Source organism: Camelus bactrianus, chromosome 1 (assembly GCF_048773025.1).
Source record: "Camelus bactrianus isolate YW-2024 breed Bactrian camel chromosome 1, ASM4877302v1, whole genome shotgun sequence".
NCBI classification, from domain to species: Eukaryota; Metazoa; Chordata; class Mammalia; order Artiodactyla; family Camelidae; genus Camelus; species Camelus bactrianus.
Window position 1 is genome coordinate 126,396,620 of NC_133539.1, and position 18,885 is coordinate 126,415,504.

Here is an 18,885-nt window from a genome sequence, read left to right on the forward strand (position 1 = left end):
AAATGCTTCTAGCAAGTTGCCCCGTGTTTTGTTTGTTTTCTTCAATAGTCCTACCTTCCTGCCGTTCAGGGAGACAAGAGAATTTCTCTTAGCAGGATGTTTAGAAGTAGCTTTCTTTCAACTTACACCTGACAGAGGACAGTTCTTGCCCATTGGATACTGTTGTGCTTATAAATTTTAAGGAACGGGAGACTTTGTTTTTTTTTTGCCTTGTGTGATATTGCATTCATAGTGGGAGAAACTCTTACAATAGTGTGTACAGTTGGAATTAACATAGTAGCTATTTTAAGGAATTCAAAACAGCTTATATGAAAAAAGTGTGAATTGTGTATATATATATATACATATTTAGCTTGTTAACTCATGTGTCCGTGGCTTTGATTATGGTCTCAAAGCTGTTCACAGTTTTACAGACTTAACTTTTCTTTATTCTAGCTGCAGAGATCCCAAGGACCAGACTGACTGTGGGAACAACCTAGCCATGAAGGTGTTCTTCTTCCAGTTTGTCAAATACTACTCCTCGTGTTTCTACATCACATTCTTTAATGGCAGATTTGTGATTTATCCTGGAGATCTGGTGTATTGTCTGTGAAAATACAGAAATGAAGACGTGTGAATACAGCTTTGTGTTCGGACACTCTAACCTGTTTCATGTTTTCTCTTAGTTGCCCAATGAAGAATGTCTTTACTCTCTGTTCCTTAGATTTTTTTAGGCATAAAATAATGACTTTATTTCATGTTAGAGCTATCTAAAATTTAAATGAGATTTTCTTTCTAATATTCCAGTGTGACCCAGGTGGCTGTCTCCTTGAACTGATGATGCAGCTGACAATAATCATGGGAGGACAGTCCATCTGGAATAACATACAAGAGGTGTTACTTCCGTGAGTACTAAGTCATGTGATCTTGGGGTGAGAACGGCCCACCCATCCAAGTAATTTTCCTGCATGCCCATCTCTAAAACAGGGGAGACTCTCTGCTTATTAAAGCTCTCCAGATAAGATGATCCAGCCAACAGTGTAAACATACCTCCTGTTTAATAATTATGTTTAAATTCCTTCCTTTTTATGTTTAAATTAAATCCTCAAGTGCTATAGTTTCTGCTTATTAGCCCATCACTGGGGACTGACTGATCAGAGCCCGTTGAGAGATGGCCCTTTTTGGGGCCATGAACTAAGTTTTCCCACAACTTCCCGCAACTTTCTCCTCCTTTTATACATGCATTTAAAAATCCATAACAGGAATTTGTTGAGTGCCTAGTATGTGTTAGTCACTGTATTAAATGTTGTACATATATGTGTGTGTGTGTGTGCAATTTAATCACCCAAACAATCCTTATTCTTATCTTCCTTTTCAAATGAAGATCCTGTGGCTTAAAGAGGGTAAATGATTTGCCCAAGTTCTCATTGCCAATAAGAGACCACTGTGGGACTCAGATGTAAGACCCTATCTCATGTAATTCATGTTCTTCTAAGAACAGAGTCTCTCTTGGTGTCCTAAGGCACAGGGCTACATAATGTTTTAAGAGACACTTGTCTAAAATAATAACTACAGAGGTTTTGACTTACTGTTCTCTTCCTAAAAATGAGAAAAGCAGATGTTAGCAAAGGTCACACTGTCCTTTGGATTTTCACATAAGCCCTATCCCATATCAAAGTGGACATTCCAGTGTTATCTGCAATTTCTGAACATTTCAAGGAGCTTAGTGTATTCACTTTCTGTTGTAACAAGTATCCCCAAATGACATGGTAGTAGGAAGAAAAAAGAAATAGTCTCCACTAAATAACACAAATTTAACCTTGTAGGGTTCTTGAACGCAGGAGCCTGCTGAAGTCAAAATATTGGCACGGCTGTTTCTGAAGGCCTCAGGGGAAACTGTATCTTTGACTTTTCTGGCTTCCAGAGGCCACCTACGTCTCTTGGCCTGTGACCTCTTTTCCTTCTCTCAAGGTCAGCATGGTTGTGTGCCTCTGGCTCTGATCCTGTGGTCAAATCTCCTCTCCTCTCTCCCCTCTTCTGTCTCCCTCTTCCTACTTTAATGACCCTGGTGATTACAATGGGCTCACCTCTATAATCCAGCTCGTCTCTCTTAGAGAATGCTGGTTAGCAACGTTAACCGCATCTGAAATCATAGACCCCCTTTGCAAGGGAAACTGACCTCTTCCTATTTTCTGGTGATAAGGACATAGACATATTGGGGGGGAACATTTTTCTGCCCACCACACTAAGCTTTTTAAGATAATTTCTGGCTTTGAGTTTCTGTCCTCATGAAACTGTTGATCTCTCTTCTGTCTTGCCTTCCACAAAATCATTCTGCTCCTGGCCAACCTAACTGCATTGCTCACCACTCTCTGTGGTGTCCCCCAAAACCAATTACACAAGCAATTCTTACTGTTGTTTGGAGCATGGAGGAGAAACTCAAACAACTTGAATTTTGAAATAAAAACCTCCATCATTTTAAAATCTTCCATGCCACTATAAAAAAAATTATTTTTTAACTTCATTTTTTAATTTTTAAACTATTTTAAACTTTGTAACTTTTTTTAAACTTTACTTTTTTCTTATCATCCTTCATTGTAAGCTCCAGAAACCTACTATTCTGTCCACCGCATCCAAGTTCCCTTTCACTGTTTCTCCTCCCTTCCCTAACTTTCCTTCACTCTCCCTTATTACCAATTTTCTGTCCATTCTCTTTATAGGGCAGTTAAATTATTTTTTCTTTCCTTCTTTCTGTTTTTGCAGAGTGAACACATTTGTGTGTCAGTGTGTCCTTCCACATTTCTTCACAAGGTCTTCATCTTTCAGCTTCAGGATGGATTACTGTGGTCTGTCTCTAAACAAAGTCATTTCCCTTGTCCCCCACCTCACCATGCCCCTCAAAAAAAGATTCTGATCTTTGCTGTGAAATGAATCTTTTTTTTCCCTACTGTGCAGTAGACAACTCTTACCCTGAGCTCACAGTCAGATTTCTCCAGAGGAGTAAAAGTAGCTCATGTGCAAATAATACTACTTTTCTCTGTGAAAAGAAATAGATGAGATAGAGGAAATACTTAACTCAGATTACTCAAAAGCATTTCCTGAAGGAAATAGGTTAATTATTTAACACTAAATTTTGTTGAATCTGGTTATCAGTGAGCTATTTTTACCAATCAAGAAGGATATATTTCCTAAATTGGTACTGAGCAATTCATGTGAAATGAAACATGCTCACATTAACTAGTTTAAAGTAAAGGATGCATTATAGTATCTGTGGTCTGTTTATACCTTCGCTTAAGTAAGCACATTGTTGTAGGTTCCAGTGAGCTGAACTTTGCCTACATGTATTTCTACTCTGGGGTAAAATATTTAGGGAAAATATTTTGAATTATGTTTCCCTTTTTTGAATACCAGAAATTCTGAATGGTAGCCAAGTTTGAGGGTGGCTTGTGTTTTCCTCACTGCCTCTTCTCTTTGTATAAGGTGCCAGTTTCCTTCTTAATTTTTCATATAAAATCCTAACATACTAAAGATCTATCAATTACTCTTGCTGCCCCAAAACTATACCCATCCTCAAAAATACATAGGAAGGGAAAAGAAAACTTATCAAAGTTAGTGACTATTTTCATGCTATTTAAATATGTCTAAAGGAACATAATGAAATGAATTTTACCATATCTCACCTGCCTCCACCCCCCAATCCCATGTGGGTTTGTTGAGTAGGATTCTGGGAGCAAATGAAGAAGGACAGTGATGCCGTGATCCAGGCTCTCTCTGGGGTCTCCCCAGCACTTGGATCGGCACTTGGTATAAAGTAGGTCTCAGTCCGAGCCAGCTGAGTGAGTGAGTGACTCACAGGCATCGAATGAGTAACATCAGTGAATTAACAGCATTCTTTGTAGGACTCAGAGAATAAGCTGAGTGCCCTATGGCCTTCCCAGCCCCACGTACTATTTTGATGTTGGGGTCATTTCTGGGAATGTTATTCTGTACTTGACAAAAGTCTAGTACAATTCCAGGGTTAAGTAACTTGCCCTAGGGAAATTTTATGATAAAATATTAAGAAAAATGGTTAAATGCCCAACATGACATAGCACTGTCCTTTGGTGTTTAGATAATGTATGGCTGTAATTTTCTTACTTTATATGCTTTCTACATTTTCCACCGTGTGTACGCACTACTATATAGTAAGAAAATGCAAATATTTAAAAGAGAAAATCTCTCTTCTCCAGATATGATTTGGTTAGAGGATGAGTCAGATAGATATATTAAGAGAATCTTAAATACATGTGTCCATAATTCACTCTTTAAATCCAGGAACAGGAAACTCAGGAATGAAATAGATTAAGAGAATCAAAGATACTTGTATTCAAGATTAGCAAGTAGGAGTGTCCTCAAAAGAAATGGTGATTATCTATAATTCAGGGATTAAATGTGATAATGAACGTACAAAGACAACATGAAGTAGAAAATGCCACGTGGGAAGCACTGAGTAAAGGGCAATTTACCATGATTATGCCAATATGTGTGGTCAATTCCCAAGCAAATTATTGTGTAACCCCTGCTAGAGGGAGAAAGCTTCCAGCCTTGGCTGGAGAGTGGGGAGGATCCAGTGTCTGTATTTTTTAAAATGTCTACAGGTGTTTCTCATGTGCAAATTGGTATCCCTGCATGAGAACCATAAACCAACAGAAAACCCAAAAGACCGAGGACAATGATGGGTTGCCGAAAGCCCAAGCTTTTCTGCCACAGAAGAGTGGTTCCAGTCAGGAAGACTGAGCAAGAGGCTCAGAGTCTTAGCTAAGGACAAGCAAGTCGGGACTTCTAATACGACCCAATGTCATCGACGGGGGAGGGCAGTTCAGCACAAGAAGGGAGCACCAGGTGAGTTAACATGGAAGTTACATCCTGGATCCAAACCGTGATGGATTTGGGTCCCGGAGGGTTAAAGCCCTGCTTCCGTTGGGCATGGACCGCATTCCACAAGAGGCTGAGACAGGAATTATGAGGCAGAGAAAAATTCCCCCAGGGGACTCCCGAGTCTGGGTGCCTGGAAGGGTGATGGACGAGCCCGGTCCCAGCTCCATCCGCACCGCAGGGCTCCGAGTGGCTGTGGAGCTGTGCGCTTCCGGCCGGACCTCAGACCTGACTGCAGTGCTCCGGGCTGCGGCCTGGGGAGCGGCGTCAGGAGCAGGCTGTCCCCGTCATTCTCGTAGGTGCTGCAGTGACCCCCACCCCGGTGGCCACGGCATTCCCAAGCCAAGGGTCTAAGTGACTTCAACCTTATTTACAGGTGACCACAGCTGGTTAGCCTGTGTTGCTCAAAAAGAAGATCCCATATGGGGTTTTGATGTGTTACGGGGTTTGCTAATACCTGGCCTGCTTTGAATCGTTTCATCTTGACAGCAGCCTGGGCAGTCGAAGTTTCACCTCCCAATTTTATTTCAACGTTTTTTGTTGAAAGTATAGTTGGTGTACAATATTGTGTTAATTCTTGGTATACAGCATAGTGATTCACATATACATACATATATATATATATATATATATATATATATATATTCCTTGTCATATACTTTTCCACTATAGGCTATTAAAAGTTATTGAATGTAGTTCCCTGTGCTATACAGTAGGATCTTGTTTGAAACAAAAATTACTAAACAAAGTAACAAAGGAAGCAGACTAAACCTATCCATGTATACGGCACAGTTGAGTTTATCTCAGGATTTAAATGTGGTTTTGAGCTCCAGGATCTCTTTATCAACTTATCATATGTAAAGTGCCTGTGGAACACTTCTCAGAAAAATGTTTAAAAATCATAAGATTTAGAGAATAAAGAAGGAAGATAATTATACTGAAAAGCAGGTAGCAAAATATAGAAATGGGCATTTTGTGATACAGTAATATCTGAATTATTGGAAGGACGTGTTGAATAAGAGGATCCAGTGGTGGGTCTACTGACCGCAACATTCTGCCACAGCAGTGAGTGTAAATCAACTTCTGAGATCTGCAACAATTGCATTTTGAATGTAAATAAAGTTAAATAACAAATAAGCCATGAAGTGTGGATTCAGATTCAGGGGTATCTCGAGTCCATATCCCCACCACTTCACAGAGCTCCCTGCTCTTCCCCTAATGTCATTGAAAGAATTGGGGAAAGTTTGTGAAGCGAAGGGCATGTTCCATTGCAAAGAAATCTCGTAGCAACCCTGGGAGCATGGCCAGGGAAAGGTTAACGCTGAGATCAGAGGCAGTGTGAAACCTAGCAGGGGAAGCTCTTTACAAGTCACATCATATACTCTGTGTGTGTCCACGTGTGTGTGCATACAGACGTGTGGGCATGTATGATGTATACACCTGCCTTTCGTGTGAAGACGCCTCACTGTCCAAATTTGAAATCCATCCAAACGTGCAGTGCAGTCAGCCGAAGCTCCGCCAGATGCTAAGTTGTCTGTTGTTGCTCTGTCTCTTCTGCTGAACTCCACGAGTAAACCACGCGCCAGCTGTTGCTTTCAGGAACAACAGCTCTGTAGTCTACAGGTCCATGCCTTGTTTCACTGCCAACTCCGAATTCCTTTCAGGACAAATTGCCATTTGAAAAAGGGGGAAGCATTCAGTTGTCCCACAAGCCTCTGAGTGAGGAAAAAATTTAACCTTAGAGACAGCTCTGTGGGACAACATCCAGAAGGGTGCAGAGCACTGGGCTGCGAGTCGAGGCTGTTTCTTTCAAGCTCTGCACTGAATTTGAGGTGGCATGTCACTTCTTTGGCCCTTGATTTGTTCAGCTGAAATTAGGGTCTTGGACCTGTTCGATCCAACGGTAGAGTATCACTTTTCTGCTCAGTGAACCTCCATGGTTCCACAATTCCTTCAGAGGGAAAAATGAACATCCTCACGGCAGCCTCTAAGGCTCCACCCCCCAAAACCACCACTTATTTCCTATTCACTCTGGCCCACACCAGCCTCCATGCTGTCTGTCCAGCGTGAGGGACCTCAAGGACTGTGATCACTGTTCCCTCTGCCCACACCTTTGCCTCCGTCTTTGCCTTATTCAAAGGTCACTTGCCCCATCCACACTCCTCCCTACCACACATTCCTCGCCCTCCTTTATTTTCCTCTGCAGCACTTATCACCAGCTCACCGACCCTGTATTTCTTTCTTTTACTTATTTTCTCTGACAATTTACAAACTGGAAATGCCATGGTGGATAATAGCAGAGAAATGGGGGAAAAAACAAATGAGGGTAGGTATCTTCTAAAAGCTAAAGTGCCCACCTGAAAAGGAGGTAGGAGATAAAGTAGTAGTAGTCGTTACAATTTTGGTAAACACAAGGTACGTAGTCAGGACTAGTTTTCACAATACTTGAGTGTAGGTAGGCAGCAATAAAAAGAAATTTATCCTGAAAACAAGAAATTAAATTCTTGGGAAGATGATGTGTTCAGCTTGAAATGTCAGTAATACTTTTATGACCTTGGTCTGATAATATCTTGCTTTATAATTTGATCTGTTTGACAGATGGGTCATGAATCTAATGATGCCACAGTTTCGGGAGCAGAACAGACCACCCCACGATGGGAATGGGACAACCATCTGTATCCAACGGGCAAACTGGGGTTATTTTATGAATACCCTGAAATGAGTAAGTCATCAGTGGGGATTTCTGTGCTGTCGGTTATACTAGAATATGCTTTGGGTCTCAGAAGCATCGGTTACCGAGCCAAACAAAGACCTAGCATACCGAAACGGATCCCGCTTTTCTCAATTAGATGCAATTATGCAGTCAGGCTTTCAAATAGGTTGCCTGTGTATATCTTTGTCAATATTTATGTTGTACAAAGCTGAAGGTTTACTGCCAAGGAATGAAATGGAATACTCATTCAGGTAATTCTCCATCATTGATTCTCAGATCCTTCTGGTCATGTCGTCTAAGGATGAACTCAGAACCGTTACTAGATGTGACTCAGCTCGGGCTGCAGCCCGTGTGGCACAGCTGTTGTCTGATATCCTTCTAAACAGAGTCATGTGAGCCCGCCAGCCTGTGCAGAAAGCCCGCAAGAGCATCCTGCCTCATGGCAGCAAGGGTCACAGGGTCACCCCTTCCACACCTCACACCTGCCTTTGACATTTTTCCTATTTCTTCTGGCCGATGGTTTCAGCCTGGTTCCTTCAGTCACCTCATGGCACATCACTGGCTTGAAATCAGGATGAATTTGCTGATCTGGAGTATTGGTAGAACACAGATCCCCTCCTTCTCCAATGTCTTTGTCCATTTCTGTAAATTTGCTTGGCCTTTGTTTCTCTTTGTTTGAACTTGGTTTTGAGCTCTCGGTTGCCTTTAAATTGTTGCATCTCAAAATAGATTTCCATAGGAAACTTCATCTTTTCTATTATGCATGGCGCACTTTTATCTACTAGAAGGCTGATGATGTGCACGTTTTGTATCTGAGACCTTTGAGCTCACCACTGCCTTGAATTACTTTTTTTTTTTTAAGCTTAGGAGACAGGAAAGTATTTTTGTCAATAGGCTTTGCATTTATGCATGCCGGTTCATGTCTGCAAGACACCCCATTGGGCTTCTTGTTTATAAGTCTACAGAAAGATGGAGTTTTCTTTTTCCTAAATTACATGCTATATATATAATAATTGCTTTTAAAATATATAATATACATAGAAACGCATCTGATTCCCTCGGTGAATGAAAGGTCATTTTGTGTCATCTTCAGTCAGCTATGCTTTGTGGCCTGGTGTCTGATTTGAGTTTCATCTTTGCTTTTGTTGTGCTTAGTGACCAGGTTCGATTAAGGGTGCAGCTCCTGTCCCTGGTGTAGAAATTATGTTCGTTTTTTCTGCTTATTTTCAAAAGGACTTTAATCCAATGACCTGTTATTCCAAAATGAGTCATACTTGTAAATATTTCTTATTGGGGCTATTATCAGCATTAATAATAACAACAACATTCTGAGGGCAGCATATCATTTGGTATTTTAACACACACGAAAAAAGCCTTGGAAAATAGTTATTGTTCTAGTTAAGTCAAATAAAGGTCATTGAAAGGAAAAGTTGTACGCTTTTGGGAGAAATTGATAGGACTTTTAGAACTTTATAGTCTCATTAAAATACTAATTAAATAATTCAGCCTAACTCTACCCTACATAACAGGATGGAGTAACAGCTATTGTAGAGAGATTGTTCAGATTTATTCGTTTTCCTATTCTCTAAATAATCCCTAACGAATTAGAAAATTCAATCCATTTCTGAGAGTAGGCAGTCTGTTATTCTGCATTCAACGCTGGAGTGAAACTTATTTTGTGTTCTTTTCGTTCATGGGAGATAGGATTTCCAAGTGCTTTTTGAATTATTTTTGTTCCTCTCAAATAAAGTGCCTTTGGTGGTGATCTCCTGACCTCAGTTTCCTCCTCCCAGTTTTCCCCATGATCATTAATGACACCACACCTGCCTTTTTAGTTAGGCCTCTTAGCCGCTGAAGGGGAACAGCTTCTGACAGATGACCCTGGAGCCCTCCACCCTTGCTTCTTTAGGCCTCGCACCCTGCCACCATCCCTAGTCTCCTTCGCCAGAAGTATCTTTCTCTGCTTTTCTGCCTGGAAGGGCTCTTGCCAAGCCTTGGCAGCAAACCCTCAACTTTTTAGAGATTTTCTGCTCTCCTCTCTAAGCATGAATTGCAGTTGATTCTTGTCTTGATGGTGCGTGATCATGTCTGTGTCCATTGCGCTCCCCGGCTGGACTGATCCTGTCGGAGGCAATAGTCAGGCTTTTCATCTTCCCGTGCATGTCTGAAGCACCACAGCCTGGACCCTGGTTCTCATACGTGTTTAAGTGACTTGAGCTTGGAGTTTCAAGGCACTCACATACAACTGTTAGATGAGTTGGCGGTAACATTGTCCCCAAGGCCCCCACAAGTTTCTATAGGGCATATGTTTTTTTCTGAGTGAAATTTCTCTTTTATTTGTTCTAGTGATTTCCCCACTGTCCTTTGAGATTATTGGAGTAACCCTGAGTTATTAACCACAATAGCTCACCCCCAGAAGCAAAAGATCCTGCTGTTTGAGAACTCAGACACGGGACATAAGAGAAATAATCTATCAGTCTTAAAATCTGGAAGCCATAAGATACCGTTTTGTACTTAGAGCACCCACAGCACAAACACCAGTCTCTCAAGAACTTGGCGCTGCCTTCCCAGAGGGCGGGTGCCGTTAGTGAAATGCAGTGAGTGATGAAGTGAGAGCTCTTCGTCTCTGGTACTGCCTTTTCCACCCTTGCTGTGTTAACTTGATCTTCCCTTCATATATTATGTTCTCCATTTAATTTACTGCAGTTAATATCAGTTGTTCTTCAACATCTCCTTGCACCCGCCCCCTCCATTCCCTCTCTCTCCAGTGCTCTCCCACCCACGCCTCTCCTGCGCTCTCCAGGACCAGGCCTTTCTCCCTCACGCCCTCCCCTCTGTTCTGTCTGCCCACCACCTGCACTGACATTTCCTTAACTCCACAGAATGAACTTTCCAAAATGGCAGCTGAGTAACTGGGGGGGATTGTAGACCTCTCATCTCTTTACTGATTCATTCATTTATCTATCCAACAAACACTGAGCACCTGCTATGCCAAACACTGTATCAACTGCTGAGGAGACCAAGACAGGTAAGACTTGGTGTCTGCACTCCGTAGGGCAGGCGAGACTTGGCGAGTAGTTGATGGATTGCTAAGCAGGTGAACACACATTGGACTTCATAGAGCTGGGAATATTTGAACTGAATTTTGAAAGGTGAAAGGAAGTTAGCTCTCTAATGTGTGGTAGAGGGAGTGGACACTTCATGCAGAGAGGTAGAGACATATAAGAGTACACGGCATGAAGCGGCTTGGCCAGACTGAAGAACAACAAGTAGGGTTAGAACAAAGTATCCACAGGTGGGAATATCAGGTGCACAAGGCCACTGTCACGATGGGTCTTGTGTGATTAGACTTGAATGTATCCTTAAAGAAACAGGGCTATATTGGAATATATGTAAGCAAGAGAATTGTATAATGATTATGTTAAAGTAGATCTGGTTATACTGGCAGCAGAATGGATAATAACATTTTTGGGGGGAGGCCCATATTTTGGGGGGAAAGGATATTTCGGGGGCCACCCCAGGTAATCCAGACAAGTGGCACACGCCTGCAGAGAGGCCCTGGGCAGAGGGAGAGAGTCGTGGGTGGCAGAAGTGGTGACTGCTGCAGAGGGGACTACAGGGCCGGGGCGGCGGGCTGCAGAGCTGCTGAGGTGACTTTCCAGTGACACATCTGGAGAGTGGATCTGCAGTGGGAGTGTAAGGGGAGGAGATGCATTCGAGGAGATGGTTCTGTGTGTGGCATTTTGATTGCAAAATGTCTATGGGACATCTGAGGAGTGATGCCCGTTGTTAAGCTGGATTCAACAGTCAGGAGCTCAGAGGAGCTGTGGGTGAGGCCGTGGGGGCGATTCATTCCTGCCAAGTGGAGGATTGAGGACGAGGCCCTGGGGAAAATGGCCATGTACATGGCACATGGGAGAAGAGAAATCCACCAAGAGAAAGAAGAATAGCAGAGCTGTTGGGAGAAACTAGTTGAGGCAACACAGAGAAGGCTGTAACCTGGCTTAAGAGGGACTTGAACACTGACTAAAAGGAGCATAGTGAGAAAGGGGGGGGGTGTGTGGGGCAATAAAGAAAGAGCTAAAGCCCACCTTTAATTGCCAAGCCTGGGGAAAAGGAGGAGGAGGACTATACTTAGGTAGACTTTAAAAAACAGATCTGTGTGTATCTGTGTGTGTGCATATGTGCACACAAACTTTTCTGTCTGGGCTTTTTAAGTTTATTTAATAAAACAAAAATTAAGGGGGGAAAACATCCCCCTGAGAGGAAAATATTTGTCCACGGCAAAAGCTAACTGGTAATCAAATAAACACGAGCTGAAAATGCTGACTAGTTTGAAACACGCAGCCACCGGCAGTACAACTCCTGTCTCAGTGCTGCGATGAGGGCCGTGGGGGATGCAGGGCTCTGAGCCCTGAGGAGTCTTCAGCGCAGGTACTTCTCCAAGAAACTGGACTTTAAAGGGAAGAAGAAAGTGTAGAACATATCAGAGAGCAATACAGGGCCGTGAGAGAGGGTTGGGCCAGGGTTCGTTTTGTTTTACAGTGGGCGTTTCTGGCCTTGCTGAGTTGCTAGGCCTTTGCTCTTTTTGGTCTTTGTTCCAAAAGCTTTTTAGAAAGTTCTTCTCGCTTGAAAATCTGAACACATTTAATCATGTTGGGTTATTTCTGGTGTTTTATTTTTTAATTAAAAAATTATCTGGAATTTATTTTAATGTCATAAATGAGGACAGTCTACCAGGCCTTCCAATGATTTAGCTAATTACTGCAGAACTTGAATCCACTGATTTGAAGTGTCAGTTTTATAATATTACTAAAATCTCATAAATATCCACGTCTATTCTTGAAATGTAATGTATTTCATTCATACTCTCAGTGCACTATTTCTACACTGTTTCCATGAACATAGATTAATACCTCCTAGAGTTGGTCCTGTTTTATCCTTTTCCAGAATGTCTCTAATACTACAAATTCAAACATCCCTCCTCATTACTTTATTTGTATATATAGGTATATTTCTGGAATACATTTAGGATCACCTTTCAGATTTTTTTCTTAAATCCATTTGGGATTATTAACTAAATTTGCATTCAGATACTAAATTTATTTTGGAGAAAAAATGTTCTATGTCCCCCAAATTTGAGTCTGCCCACTGAAGAGGGTGGTGCATTCTACTGTTCATTCAATCATCTTTTTTTTTCTTTTTTTAAATCATTTATCAGAATCTTCTTAATATTTTTCATTAATTTATTTCTGAATAGTCTGTGCCTGCTTTGTCATTATAAAATGATATCTTTTCTGGGTTTTGATCTGGGTTGATTGCTAATAAACTCTTAATTTCTGGCTTCACTTGAATAAGAAGGAGATCTGACACTGTGAGGCCCTATTTCCAATATGGTGATGGTGAGCATTGCGTTTCCTTAGGATGTCCACTTGCCAATTTGCCAGTGGCTGCACCCACTCCAAGCATTTCTGCTACTTACCTGCCCCCGTAGGCAGATGAGCTCATGTAGGGTTAGGTGGGTTATGGACACAGATACTGACATCAATGCTGCCACGCTGCTGACCCTGTGGTGTCACTAACTCTGGTTCTTTCTCTCTGACCTCCCTGAATATGACAGCTCCTTTTGGGCTGTGGACCTACTGCATCTTTCCAGCACTGTCGGCTTTTCTGCAACACACGCCTGCCTCTCAGGTCAGAAGCAAATGTCAGCTCCTCCTACCCATCCACCCCATTCACGGTCTTGCCGTTCCTGGCCAGAGTGGTCCCTACCCCTTGACTGAGCAGTAACACTAAAGGGACTATAAATTTGCCTCTCATCCACTGTCTTAGTTACATACCTGTGCTAGTTTATTTAAAGGTCTGCCAGTTAGGAGGGGAGGGTCTAAAAGTCTTTTAGATCTCTGACCTTATCATTTCTAACCGCTCCCCCACCGTAAGGAACAGCTTACCACAGATCTCTGCTGCCCCATCTGTAGCATTGCCCTGTAAATTACACACAGAGAGAAAAGAACTTCTAAGCCACCACCATAACTTTGACTTCCTGTGACCACACAGACCATAGAAATATCAAGATAAAAATTCCTGAAGAAGAATATTTTGCTTAGGAAGACACTTTAATTGCATACCTTTCTGTGACTTGTAATAACTTCATAGACTCTCTGAATGTGCTGCACTCACTTTCCCAGACTCAAGGGAGCTTACTCACTTGCCTATATTCAGTGTATTTCCTCCAACATTCTCTATGCATAGCTTTCCCAAAGGTACATTTCTTATTTCTATTTAAATTGTTAGATACATCCACAATATTCTTTTTTTAATCCTCAAATACAAATCATCTTCCAAGATTGTATTATTTCAACACTGAGAGTGAATAATTTGCTTCAAGATTCCCAAGTTTATTATGAGCAAATAATTATGTTTGGTTGAAGATTTTTAAGTATGTTATTTCTACTAAGGTTATATATGTGAAAGAAACAGGTTGTAATGAGTCTTCTTTCCAGAGATTTTATATTTGCCTTTTGTTTGGATTCTTTCACTGTTGTACATTATTATTACCATGAACGTCTTTTCTCTTTGGGATTTAGTTCACCATTTTCCCCTCTCTCTTTACAGGAGTAAAAGAATTTATGTTGTCCTTCCATCCATCCACCACTCCATGTTTTGTGTCCATTCCTTCAACAGGTATTCAGTTTGGGTTCACCACAGTATATGTGGCCTCTTTCCAGTGGCCCCTCTGTTGGCTCTGGAGAACAATATATTGGAAATCAGAGTGGGTACGTGGAACCTTGACTACCCAGTATAGACGCATTGTGCCAGAAAAAGCCCAGAACATCGCAGCATGGCAGCCCACCATGCAAGGAACAGCAATTCTGGCTTTGGTGGACCAATGTGAATAAAAAGGCTTCATTGGGTGAAGACTTAGAAAAGTCCAAAAATGCATTGGCGTTGTTTCCTAAAGAATCTAGTGTTGGGTAATGTTTAATATGAGAGGGAGATGCTAACACTATCATCGTTATAAACAACATAGTTGTTGTAACTGTAATTGTTATTATTTTTAATATATTTTCTTTATAATTATTATTTGTGACTTACAAGACCCTTACAGAGGCAGTTGTTAAGGAGCGTGGCCGTTATACTGTTGCTGAAGTGTTAATTCAGTAGAAGCATGGTAATAGCATTAATAAGAACTCACTCTTTTGATCCTCACATTGACTATAAAGGTCACCCGGCAGTGCATGTATAATGGAGATAGAAATCTATCCGTTTAAGTGTTTGTAGAACTTAAAATAAGAGCAGACATTCCACCGCATTTGACCATATATTCCAGACTATCAGTTTAAAATAGGAACTACCTGATGAGGCCATAGAAACCCTTTGTGCATCCCCAATCATTCACTACATTCCTGGTCCCCTGGGGCAGCGGTTCTTCCAGAAGGTGGCCCCATCTCTCCTCCCCACCCCACTCTTGGCCTTTGATACCAACTGTTGGTCATTAGCTAAGCATCCTCATGTCCTGCATGTGTCTGAGCTGTGAGGGAACAGAACTCAGCTGTTTACAAACTGTATTGACTATGACCAGTATGAACAGCCTCTCTCCTTCCCTGCCCACAACCCAACAGTGCAACACGGGGCTCACAACCACAGCGATTCCCATGCCAGCCCATCAGGGAACCTTCTTCCCTAGAAATATTCTTACAACCAGAGATGTTTCCTCCCTTACTTCACTGCCAGTTTCACTCCCAGGTTACAGTCCCCATCAAAAGGCTATCCCAGTTTGAATTTCTTAATCAAGTCGCATTGACCCTGAGTACCTGGCTTTTTCCTATGAGCACTCATAGAAATAGAACAGGGCCAGGCAGTGGCTGTGGGCCAGGTTCCTGGGTGAGGGGAATTGCTGGGAGCTTCAGGTTCTGTAGCCTGGCCCGAGCTTAGCTCCCAACACGGCGTCTTCCCATCTGCATTATTTCGGGCCAGGCTTCAACAGTTCAGAGTCTCATTTTATCATCTGCAAACAGAATAATCCCCTGCTGCATATTTTAAGACTGTTATGTACCACAAAGTGTGCTTAGGGAATTCAGTGAGTCAATGCATGGAAGTCACACAACCTGGTCCTCAGGGAATGTTAGTTATCTTCATTATGCACCATCGATAAAATTGGCTCACAGACTTGGCCAGGTATCAAAGCTACAGGCACAAGAATTTGACAGTGTGTTACTGTCTGGATCATAGTCACAATTTTACACAGTAAAACAAGCTACCTGGGACCACCAGCTGTCAGCCCACCTGACTCCCCACCCCAGGATCCCTCAATTTATCTGATTTGCTTGCTACCCCTACTTTTTGGAGAAAGTTGGCAAATCACACACAGTCAATGACTGCTAGGTTATTTCCATTCCCATTCACTCAAATTGCCCAATTTTTAGTATCCACTGTGCTGCAAAACATAGACTAATGTTCAGAAATATGACAGCAAGGCCTTTCCCGTTCCACAGTCAGAGAACTAAGAATCTGTCATGTTTAATATGCCATGTGACACTAAGCAAAGCAGGAAAACAGGCTTCTGTGCTTTAAGAAAGTTTTTAACAATGACGTTTGAAACTAAAAGTGTTTTTGTTTGGCCTTCAGCTAACCAGAAAATTCAATTGACTCCTATTACCCATTACTCAGGTGTCCTGGTTTGATTGTATTAGGCACTTTTTCCTCATCTCCCCAGCATGGCTTTGCTCCATCAGCACAGATGGAGTGTCTCCAAGGCTGCTCCGTGTGCATAGGCGTGTGTATGCACACATGTGCACCCGCTGATTGGTGCCACTGTTTCATATCCAGGAGTTGTTCTGTCTTATAACTCAAGCACTGCTTTATTATATCCTAGAAAACTGCTTTTAGATCATTGATTGAACTATAGACCATCCTTTTGCCCACATTAGAAAGTGACATCTTCCAAGACACAGGTCCTGTGTGCTTGTATTTATGTATAAGTAAGAATTAAATATGTATGTCATCCCCTCACATATTTAATTTGTGCCTTTCCAATTGAATGTGCACAGTAAAGGCTAACTTCCCATAACAGGAGAACTTTTAGGAAGTAAGAAGAAGGAATTAGCCACCATGGAGAAGACAGGATATCAAGCAGGAGTTTGGTATAAAGTCATTTATTCTAAAGCTGCTCTGGCTCAATAAATAAGTGGAATTGACATTGTTGTATCATGGCAGAGCATCTGCTATTGAAGACTGATTTTAATTTACTTTGATATAAGTGGAAAATTGTGTCAGAACAGCATGGGAAATGAAGAACACTGCATCTATCTGTACTCCTGAAGTGTGTTTCAGAGCTGCTCAATTTTGAGGAAAATTATCTTGTCTGGAGACAATAGAATTATTTTCATTGTTGGAATTTTTGTAGCTCCCAGAAGCACATCTGCAGGTGATTCTGTAAAAGTCTAGAGTTGACTTAAATAGCAGTAAATTTTAGCCTATTGAAATCAGGAGATGTGAAATATTTTTGCCTACCACCACCACCGCCACCACCACCACCAGGCAAGCACTTGTACACCCAGAGAGATTTCACATCAGAGGGAATGACAAAGCTGGTTCTGTTACTGAGGCCAAACTTGTTCTGCTCACTGCACAACAGTGATAAATAAATAAATCAGGAGACAAGGTTTTGGGGCAAGGAATAGTAACTTTATTCAGAAAGCTGGCAGACCAAGAAGATGGGGGACTAATGTCCTGGAGAATCATCTTTCCCAAGTCAGAATTAAGGCTCCTTTTGAACTAAAAAGGGGAGGGGGTGTGGTTGGTTGTGCAAACTTCTTGCTGCCGGGATTCTTTGTTCTTGCAGCCATCCATGTGGCTCAGGCTATTGTGTCCCTGTAAGCCTCCAACAAAACAAAGGTTATTCTCTATTTTGCAACTTGCCATCTCTGCATAAGTGCAGAAGTGCTAACATCCTTAAAGGTCAGAGCCCCGAGAATAGGCTTTCCTGTAGGTTCTAGGCTAAAGGCAACGTTGTTTTACAAAAGGTGCAAAGCCAGCAAGATTAAGCCTGGAAAACAGGGCACAGTGCTTCAAACTGAAGGAACAGATCCAATATGGCGTCAGATTTGTTCTCAATTACAGTTTTAGTTAGGGGAAATTTTGCAGCAGAAAATCCCCTCAGTTGTTTTTCTTGCTTTGCCTGAGATCTTGTTTGCTGGCTTGTGGTCTCATGGTGTCAAAACCGTATGTTCAGATGAATACTATTAAAATCATATGGTGCACAAAACATACCTATTCTGCTTCAAAAAAATGACTGAAACATTTAGCTTTGTTTATTCCCATAGAATTTGGATTGAATCTATTCTCGACTTTCTTCTTCTTCAAACCAGTTTTTTACTGGAGGATTTAAAGCCCAAATTAAAGAATTTTGGAGAAGACTCATGTAATGTATAAGACGTTTACATCCGAATTTAAGACTGACTCATATTTGTACTTTTAATCAAGGAACACAATAAACTTTGTTAGTCAATCATTTATGACGTTTTAAACTTTGTCCATGTAATCTTTTGGAAGTTGAGAGGCTTAGACAATTGATATAACAAAACAGGTATCATTGCTTAACTGTGTGAATGAAAGAATCCCAGTATAGTTTCCTGAAAGTATATTTTATTAAAAATAATAATGAATTCTTGCTCTCTAATAAAGCAACAGACAGAAGCACATACTGAGTGTTTAAAATAAATAATACTGCGGGAAAAATTATCTAAGCAACTCAAGATAGTATAGAGAAAAAAGGATGAACTTGAAGGAAAATACATATTGTGCAATTAATATCTTATTTTTAAGAAGCAAATGATAAAAAAAACCAATTTTTAAATGATTTATCGAAAAAGGATTTATATAAAGCCAACTTATTTTCATAAGTATTACATAAAACAGGGCTATCTAAATCTATATTATTAAAGAATAAAATATATGAAATATATCTCCAAGGTTAATTGATTTTCATAATATTATAATTTTTGAAAATATAACTTACATATACATATTCAAGAAGCTCTTCAGATAAACACAGTAACCTAGTATACAGTTATACCTATTCCACATAAAAAATGAAAAGGCAAGGATAATGCCCTTGCTTACGAACTGCCAATGGACTTCTGGATATTCCTTTAGGTTAAAGACCAAAAGCAAAGTAACTAATCTACTTTGAAGCGGTCGCTCAAGATTTTAAGATATTCACTATCTATATCCAGTTACAGGAAAGACTTAAGTTTTCTGAAGTATAAAAAAAAGAA

At 41.1% G+C, this 18,885-nt stretch overlaps 1 long non-coding RNA gene across 2 annotated transcripts in view; it reads left to right on the forward strand.

Annotated features, from left to right (window-relative positions):
- LOC141578889 (uncharacterized) overlaps positions 1-17,095 on the forward strand; it is a 52,248-nt gene extending 35,153 nt beyond the window's left edge. For both annotated transcript variants that reach the window (XR_012509745.1, XR_012509746.1), the window contains 3 exons: positions 787-884; positions 7,492-7,615; positions 14,222-17,095. This is a non-coding gene — a long non-coding RNA (uncharacterized LOC141578889). The remainder of the gene's footprint in view (positions 1-786; positions 885-7,491; positions 7,616-14,221) is intronic.
- The last annotated feature ends 1,790 nt before the right edge of the window (positions 17,096-18,885 follow it).